Below are 9,559 nucleotides of genomic sequence, written 5' to 3'. Positions count from 1 at the left end.
ATTTCAAGGGTGCAGGGGTGTCCAAAGGACACCCTGTTGCACCCCTGAAATCAATCTGTGCACATATGTTGTGCACACACACGCCCTAAGGGCATGTGTGTGCACAACATGAAACTTTGAAAAATGCACAAAAGTGCATTTTTCAAAGTTTTCGCAAATTACCATGAGGTTCAACCTCATGGTAATTTGCTCCCCCTAATTGCTAAATCGCAATTTTTTTAAGTTTCATGCATTGCATTTAAGGAATCGCAAAATGCGATTCCTTAAATGCAATCGCAATTTGAGAATGTGCAAATATTTGCAAATTCTCAAATTGCGAGGGCCGTCACTCTTCATGCATTCCAAAAGCAGATTTTGCGATTTCAAACGGCCGATTTTTGCGATTCGCACCGTTTGCGATCGCAAAATCCTTTGATGCATGTGCCTGTTAGTGCTTTTCAATATTATTTTTAACCCAACTTGTCACAGTTAATACTTTCGAAGTGACAGAAATAAACAAGGAGTTCTGAAAATGCAAGCCCCAGCCTCCTTAGTGGTTGACATTCCCAGGATCCTTCTTAACTTTCCAAGCCCAGTCAAAGGTCTGGAATGAGGGAGGTTTGGGGTGATGTAATAACATTGACATGGAAAAATTGTACTAAGAGTGAAGAAGATTACAAGTTAGGTATGGGGCACTACCACTATGCCCCTCATCCTCATCCCATTAATTACTTTTGAAGTATACCAAAGTCAACAGCGTCTGATGAATCAGAAACATATACACTCAAAAACGCAACACTCACGTTTATTGCCATAAGTGAACCAAAACCTGAAAATATTTCCTACATTTCATGAATAGAATCTCTCTGCAACTCTGCACAGAAAGTTGTCAACCCTCTGGTAGACTTTTCATGCACAGAAGCACAAACTGTCTCATGTTGACGTATTAGCAGAATAGTCTACTTTATCTACCTTATCAGAGTTATATAGCACACTCATACCTTTCTATGATTACCCATAGATCACAAACGATCTGGTTTTCTAAACTCATGTGACCTGTCAAGAACAATCAAGAATATAAATACCGACAAAAAAGCCTTTCCACGAGCAGTGTGTTTTCTCTATGACATTGCTAAAACTTGGTACAGCTAGTTTACTTGGGGTATTTTCCAAAATGGCAGTCAATTTTTCCAATTTTTGTGGTTTCTACATACTTTGGGGTGAGAACAGGTTTGAGACCCATAAGAGAATCTGGAAAGCAATGCTTTTCTGAGTTCAGTGAGTCACTCAAGTCATGTTGTCTTTATTCGATCTTCCAAGGACAGATCATAAAAGGTACACACAGTAAAAGAAAAAAACGAAATTTATTAAAGATACACATGTTAAAAAATGACAACCACATATTAAAAATAATCTACATTTTGTGCTGTCTGGTATCTGTAAAAAATGCCCAACTACCACAGTATGCAGTTTACAGGCAACCGTGTATGCATGATTAAGGAGAAGTGTGGCTCAATGGTTAGAGCGGCAGACCCTGATGCAGAGGTCTGGCCGGGACCAGGGTTCAATTCCCGCCTCGGCAGGTCCTGGGCTCAATTTCCTCGGACCTGATAATTCTCACCTCGGTGCCTAGTCTAATCATGGGTCCCACTCTGCAACTCTGGGCAATAGCTTGCTTAATCTCCACAACGGCCCCAACAGCGCTGGGATGCCTGGCTTCACCTTGGGGGTGCCCAGGAGTGGACATTTCACATGGATAAAGCCAGGAAGGGTTCCTAAGCGGTATACGGACAGCGCCGGGACACATCGGGTGAGGTAGCTGTGCGCTTTACAAATGCCCTCATTTCATATTTCATTTCATTTCATGATTAGAGAAATGTGTGCCTGTTGTATGAACATGTAATGAGTGTAGTGATATGTGACCCAATCCTATCTTCACCGTCTGTCTTTTAAATGTACGAGAGTGCTATAAAAAAGCCTAGGCTAGCTTTGACTATCTCTTCGTGGCACTGCCTCACACGGAGTCGTGGCTGATACTGTGTGGGTGCCAGGTGACCCTTTACTGACGCCACCCCAGGGCAGCCTATAGAGACTCAGGAAGACTTGCTGTTCATGCAGCTTTAGCTCACTCAATGCTACATCTAACTTCTTCCACTGATTGACCGTAATCTGGGGTATGTCAGAGGATGTCTTCTAACCCATCTCTCGGACATTGAGCATATTCAAGAAAAGCGGTGGTATAAGGGAATGGAAAAAGACCAAGAACTTAAATGTGTGAAGGATTTTATTTTGAATGGTTGGCCCCAAGAAAGGAAGCTTGCAGGAGTTGGCGATTGAAATAATATCATAGTAAGAGGGGACAAATTCATTCCACCTTTTGGTTTAAGGAAATAGTTTGTTGACATTGCCCATCAAGGACACTTTGGTATCTCCGCAACCAGGAGACTGCTCAAAAGTAATTTTGGTGGCTAGGTATTGACTCTAGTGTTGATCATTTGGTGAGAGACTGGGAATTATGTGCCATCAGTGATAAGTCTGCTAAAGCCTTGGTTGCCAATCCCCAACCGGTTGATTTACCTGACTCACCTTGGTGCAAGTTGGCAGTTGACATCTTTGGTCCGTTTTCTGTGTTACATAGTCAAGAGTCTTTTGACATAGTATTGATAGAGTATTTCTCAAAGTGGTCAGAGATTCAAATGGTTAAAGAAATCACATCAGAGGTTGTTATACAGTTTTTGGATGACGTGTTCTGTAGGGAAGGTATACCCCAATAATTGGTTACAGACAATGGACCGCTGTTGTTACCAAATGGAGTTATTTGAACAGATGGCCCAGAGGCAAATAGACAAATCGAGAGATTTAATTGTGTGGTTATAGATGTAATTCAGTTATCCGTTAATGGTGGTCTCAGCTGGAAAAAAGCTTTGCAGTCCATGTTGTTGACCTATAGGACCTCTCCCAACTCTGTTTCATTGGTAAGTCCCTTTGAGTTTTTGAAGGGGCGCAAACCTAGTACTATGTTAGTTCGTTGGTGGTTAAGGAACAAGAACAAGCCCCAAGGGGAAGTGGCTAAAATAGATTTCAAGGAGAACCGTCACAAAATGGAAATCTATCAAAATAAGATGAGAGAGAATTTGCAAAGAACAAAAAATGTGTCCGCAAAATGCCATGTTCAAATAGGAGATGTTGTGAGTCTAAACAAGGGTACAATGGTACCGTAAGGTGTTTCCGGTTGATCTGTGTTACTGAAGTTTTTAGAAATGCTGTACGAGTGGAATGGGGTAATGCATGGAACTTCGACAGAGTGTCAATTTTCAGAGGTGATCTTCAAATGTGTTTTTGGATGTTAAGGAAGATACATTAGGACATTTCCGCAGTGAACCTGTATCTCATGAGCATGATGTGAATGTACGACTTATTTAACAATAACTACATAATTGGTATAAACTTACTGGGAAGACTCACCCAAGCTCTGTAAAGAGCACTTCCACAGAGATTAAGAACCTTAGAGTGTAGAGCACTGGGTACTCAGTCAAAACATGGCGATAGTCATGTTCACCCTTATGTGCAATGCACTGACTGTAATGCATTTGTAATACAGTGGACACAACATTAATTTGGCAAGTAGGCCAGATGATGAAGGCTGGCAAGCAGGCCAGAAGTATGACCAATATGTGCTAAGTACTGGAGACATACAAGACATAGTGTCTCAATTATAATATAGGATGAAACATAGTCTTGGAATACAGTACTTGTTTGGTTGAGAATAGAAAGATTTTTTTTTTTTTTGCAGAGTTTTATATAGCGCGAACTAGACCCGAACCGAATCAGGTATCAGAGCGCTTTACATATTTTTCCAGTTACGTTAAATTTTTTACGTTTCCAGTTACTTTCATTTTAGGCACGGGGAGATTAAGTGACTTGCCCAGAATCAGAGGAAGTTTTGGCGTCATTATCGAGACTCGAACCCAGATCCCCAGGTCCGAGGACGAGCTCCCTAGCCGTTAGGCCAACTCCTCTCTCCTTTACAACATTTACATTTACATTTAATTTACAACATTAGAGGAAACAATCTGAAAGGCTACATAGCTAGTCCATTAATGGGTTGTGGAAAGTATCTGCCTGTGCTCAGACATTTCTAGGCAGATGCTAGCAATTAATCTGAATGTTCCACTTCAGTCAGTATCCCTGAACTCTAAACCTACTGGAATCACTATTGTACGAAGTTTGTTTCTTCTGGTGCGTCATTCTGTGTCGACTACTTATCGTGCAGACTCCTGGTGGTATTTACCAGCTGGAATACTCAGCTCCTCATTTGTATCTTCTAACTCTGGATCTCTACCCTCTGCCTCTGTGTCATTACCTTGGTCACAATGGATCTGTTACAACAAACAGCCACATCTGACTTCAAATTCCACCTTGTCAAAGCATCCGAAGGGGGCAGAGAAGCAAGGATCAGGTTTTCTTTTAGCCCTTTGCAAACAATTAGGTATGAGTTTAGCCAGCCCTCAACTTAATTGGCCTAATTAGCAGTCAATCTGCTTCAATACGAATATCTCACTGACACAATGGGAGGTGCAAGGGAGGCCTCTCACAGCAGGAATCCCAAGTTCTCGCCTTCTAGGATCTGCAGCCCCTTCACATGAAATTGTGTTTTAGCCACCATTACTTGACTTATGACCAGCTGGGACTTATCCCTGACAATGATAATGAAGGACGATCCCTTCTCAACCGCCTGATGGGGATGCACCTCAGATTTCAATGACTAAGAAGCAGGTCGCTGAAGCACGACAGTCAGTGGTTCCACTGCCAGAATAAACCATCATTGGTGGTCCTAATTTCCTCCAGAGGAACCAGTGTCCAGAAAGCAAAAACCCAGACCTATTAAAGAAAGTGTGAACTATAATGCAAGTCACACTGAAGCCCTTAAATTTGAGAGGATGTGGAGCCATCACCTCTTATGTCAATAAGTGACTGCTTTGAAGAGAGGCTGAATTAACTGAAGTGTCTGACTAGTGCTGGTCCATCCACTTAGTTCCAATGGAGAGTATCTACATCTTAGGAGGATACAGTTAGATCACCCATTAACAACATTAATAAACAGGGTGAAGGACTGAGTTGAACAATTTGCAAAAGGAAAAAAAAAACTACTTTTTTGCTGCAAAGTTGAACTAGAAATGGGCCAGAACCACCAGAAACTGGAGTTGGCTCCTCTGCATGCATGTCGACTCTCCCATGGGGGTGAAGTCAGATGTTTAAGTCTCATTAAAGCTTACAAAGAATGAACCATTTTAGGATGATGATATAGGTTTGATGGGGTTGAGTGGGTTATACCCCTGTGGACATGATAGTTGTCAGAAGAATAAACTTGACTCATGATAGGGTTACACTCACTAAATGAGGGTGAGTTGACAGGTATTGCTCTATTACATTATGCTTTTGAAGTTATCAACTCCCTGATACAAATTATGCTTTTGTTTTAGGATTCAAACTTGCTTTTCTCTTAATCAGTGTTTATTAAATAAGAAAGGTCAGGTTAATAATGTACTCATTTTATAAAGAAATTATTACTATGCTTGAGGTAAACGAGAAAAACAAGCGAACCTATTTTGCTTGGGTATGTGATCTCACTGCCACCTCTCCAGCCTAACACCTCCAAGAGTGACAAAAATGATTTGATTCACATGTAAGGTGTCTTCAGTTAGCTTAAGTCCAACATGGGCAGGGTAGTATTTGGCTATTGACCATTCTGTTGGAACCAAAACTGAGAACACACTAAACAGAGGGGAGCTAGGAGGCATCATATTTGTTCCCTGTAATTAAGGTTTCATATTTAAAGCACCGACAAACCAAATCTCACTTCCAGGATCTCTAGCTGCCTTTGTTTGAATTACAGCTAATTCACCAAGGACTGTAATAGTGTGATCTCCAGCCTATTGTGTGCTTAATTTGATTAGTGTGTAAAAAGTCCTGATTTTCACAAAAACACTTTGCACGCTGGGATTTGTAGTTTTCTCTTTCCTATCATACAGCATCGACATACACATCCCAGCATGCAAACTAAACTTTGTTAAGAAAAATAAAAGCTAGGACTTGTGATCATGTTCCTGAAGCAGAAAGTGGTCCGTTTCTCTTTTTTTGCAGATTCATATAGCGCGAACTCGACCCGAAGGTATTGGAATGCTTTACATAAGCACTGGTTACATTACACAATGACACATTCATTTTGTTTTCACTACACAGCTTGTATTTTGGAAGGTACAAGGCACGTTTCACCTGGATGACACCTCCAAAATCTCATTGGTTAATGCAATTATTGAAAATGTCTGTGTCTGTAAAGAGATATAAAGAAGGCTTAAGGGGAACAGTGACTTTTGATTATGTAGTGCTATGTGGTCCCAGCCTCCCAACTGAAAGCACTCTCAAGCTGCATGTATTATTCACAGGATAAGATAGGCTTCCAGAAAATGTGCAGATATAGTGTTTAGTATAAAACGTGCGTGGAAAGTATATATGTTTAATAATACACGGTCAGACTGCAACTAATGCCAACCGTCATGTGTCTTTTAAAGCAGGCACTCCAGAATTTGGCTGGAAAAACACCCTCACATTTAACTTCAAAAAGAATAAATATTTATAACCACCATGAAGGTTCGAGTGACTTAATCCGAAAATCACCAGAATGCAGTCTGATTAGCTAACAAAGTGGCAGTAGTGACCTTGCACTTCGGCTCTGATAGTTCCGGTATGACCAGTGTATTCTGCGCATGCTCCGAGTGTTGTACGTTTGCGCATGCTCCGATTGTTCCGGACTAGTGCGACTATTCTGCGCATGCTCCGAGTGTTTCGTTGCCCAGTCTGATTAGTCTGCGCATGCTCCAGGTGGTTAGACCTCTTTCAGCGCATGCTCCGTGAGTTCTTTGGGTGAGGCCGACAAGTGGGCGCATGCTCTGAGCGTTCTCGGCCTATCCCGGCTAATTTGCGCATGCTCCGAGTGACAGACACGGCCGGAGTCCACGTCCGGATGCAGGGGGCAGACGAGCGGTGTGACTCGGCAGATCTCCGACAGACGCAGCGCTGTGACTCGGCCTGGAGGGGCGGAGGCAGAGGTGGACGGGGTGACCGGGCGTCGTCCCGAGCTCACAGCAGGTCAGTGGTCGCTCGTTGTCCCGGGTGGGGTGAGAGGGCCCGTGCAGGTGTTATGGCTGCCGTGAGGTGGGTTTCCTATCCCTACAGTGTGTGTTTCACTTCCTTGTGTATCTCAGAGTCTCCTCCGGATTGTGATCCTCGAGGCCGTAATTAAGTTGCTCTGCTCCGGGCGCCCCACCTCGCCCTTCTTGTACCTGGAAGGCTGCTCCTCTCTTCCGGTGTCCTCGCGCCTCCTGCAGGAAGCTCCTGTCTGCCGCGCGCGTGCCTGCTTGACACGTCTGCTCCTTTCTTCCGGGGTCCTCGCGCCTCCTGCAGGTAGCTCCTGTCTGCCGCGCGCGTGCCTGCTTGACACGTCTGCTCCTTTCTTCCGGGGTCCTCGCGCCTCCTGCAGGTAGCTCCTGTCTGCCGCGCGCGTGCCTGCTTGACACGTCTGCTCCTTTCTTCCGGGGTCCTCGCGCCTCCCGCGGGAAGCTCTCGTCTTGCCGCGCGCGTGCCTGCTTGACACGAGGCCGCTCCTCCTCTCTTCCGGTGTCCTCGCGCCTCCTGCAGGTAGCTCCCCTCTGCCGCGCGCGTGCCTGCTGGGCACGTCATCGCTCGTTGCCTATTTCCGGTGTCAGGTGGAGCGCGCGCTCTCCATTTCCGGCCGCTCAGGGTGAGGCGCAGATTAAGAGCGCCCTTGAGTCCACCACGCGCGCGCCTCCTGCCTGACTAGATTTTTATGAGTTTATTTCTTTAATTACTTGTCCCCGAAAGCGGCGGCACTAGAATGTGGGGGCGTGGCAGAACGCCAGAGACGGTTGACCCTCCTTCCCTGTCCAAAGGAGTGAGAATATCGCTAGGCCGAGGGCCTTCCTACCCCAGGGCTACCCAATTTATTTTATGCGTTTTTATATAGTGCAGACTTTACCCGAAGGTGTCCGAGCGCTTCACAATAGGAACAGTAGCGTTACATGAGGAGAAAATTACAAGTGGGCATATTAGAAAAGCAAAAGTTACATTACATGAGGCAAAAGTGATGATTGTGCATGTTTCAAAAGCAAACAAAATACAAGAAGAGGTAGCAAACGATACTTTACAAGAGGAAAAAGTGACGTGTGCAAGTTACATAAGCATACAAGATACAAGTAAAGGTATAAAACTGCAATAAATGGCAGACACTCACAACACAAGAACACACTGGGAAGGCACTTCTATAGGCATGGAGTACAGAATAGAGAGGGCGTGAATTACATTTGGAAGTGTCTTTGAAGCAGGAGAACTTTGAGGTCAGTTTTGAAGGCCTGGGTGGAGGTGGTGGTCCGGAGCTGAGGCGGAAAGGAGTTCCAGATTCTCACTGCGTTGCCTGAAAAGGATTGGGCCATCAACCTTTCCTTTTTGAAAGAGAGAGGTTCAAGCAATACATTTTCCGCATTACGTGATGGTCTAGACTAGAGCATACAGAGAGTTTCAGTTTATTCGCCAGGTAGCTTGGAGAGGAGTGGTGTTAGGCTTTGTGGGTGATACAGGCAGTCTTGTAGATCTTGCCTCAATGGGAAGCCAACAGAGGATGGATAACATGGGTGTGATGTGGTCGCTTCTATTGGCCCCATATATGAAACAAGCTGCTGAATGGAAAACAGATTTAAGGGGGGACAGGTTGGATTTGGGGATATCAATAAGAAGAGAATTGCAGTAGTCCAATCTAGAGAGAATCAGCGCTTGGACCATGGTTTTAAGGACTTGCTCCAGGAAGAGCGCAACAAAACCCTTACACATTTCTATCTTTGTCATGACTGAGAGAAAAAAGGGCCACTCTAAGGAGTTGAAGGCCTTCTTGGTGTCTAATAAAATGGCTGCAGCAGAAACCTCTGTGAGATCCCATGTAAACTTGTGTCCCATTACCTTGCACGTTAGTGCTCTCTGGCCTCCAGAGATGAAGCATGCAGGGTGAATGTTATGTTCTGTGCTGTCTGTGCGCCAGTGGGTCCCGTCTTCCCCACTCCTCCCTACTCGCCAGACTTGGCAGTCTCATTTTGGTGTAGTAAGTGAGAACGGAGGTAGCTCTGTAATGGTTCCCAGATATCCCGGGGGTGTGCCTGTGCAGGCATCAGCTCCCAGTATTTGGACAACTGGTTGTGGCAGAACGCTGCGTGTTTAAGCCAGTCAGTTACACGCGGACTACTGCGATGGCCCTAACAAATTGCAATTCTTTTCTTGGCCAACAGTAGCTAATTTCCTGCGTGTCGCCGGCACCATACGCCCATACCCAAGCAACGCAACCAGGGGGGAGCACTCAAGAAGTGTCCTCTAACATAGTCTTCTGTACCTCAAATGTGGTTTCCCAACATCTCACATCCCCAGTCAGGCCGAATTTGTTAAACCACTCTGTTATCCTGTAAAATCTGTGAATAGCCTCCGCCTGTAGTTAAGGGACATCTCCCTGGCCTGCTCG

General features: G+C 44.7%; 1 protein-coding gene across 1 annotated transcript in view; it reads left to right on the top strand.

Moving 5' to 3' along the window:
• The first annotated feature begins 2,308 nt into the window (after positions 1 to 2,308).
• Positions 2,309 to 9,559, top strand: part of LOC144762160 (uncharacterized) — a 115,325-nt gene continuing 108,074 nt past the window's right edge. The window contains 1 exon segment of the mRNA XM_078647320.1: positions 2,309 to 7,128. The gene's annotated coding sequence lies outside the window, so the exon portion shown is untranslated.

This window comes from Lissotriton helveticus, chromosome 6, assembly GCF_964261635.1.
Source record: "Lissotriton helveticus chromosome 6, aLisHel1.1, whole genome shotgun sequence".
NCBI lineage: Eukaryota > Metazoa > Chordata > Amphibia > Caudata > Salamandridae > Lissotriton > Lissotriton helveticus.
This window is presented reverse-complemented; position numbering and strand designations above follow the sequence as displayed.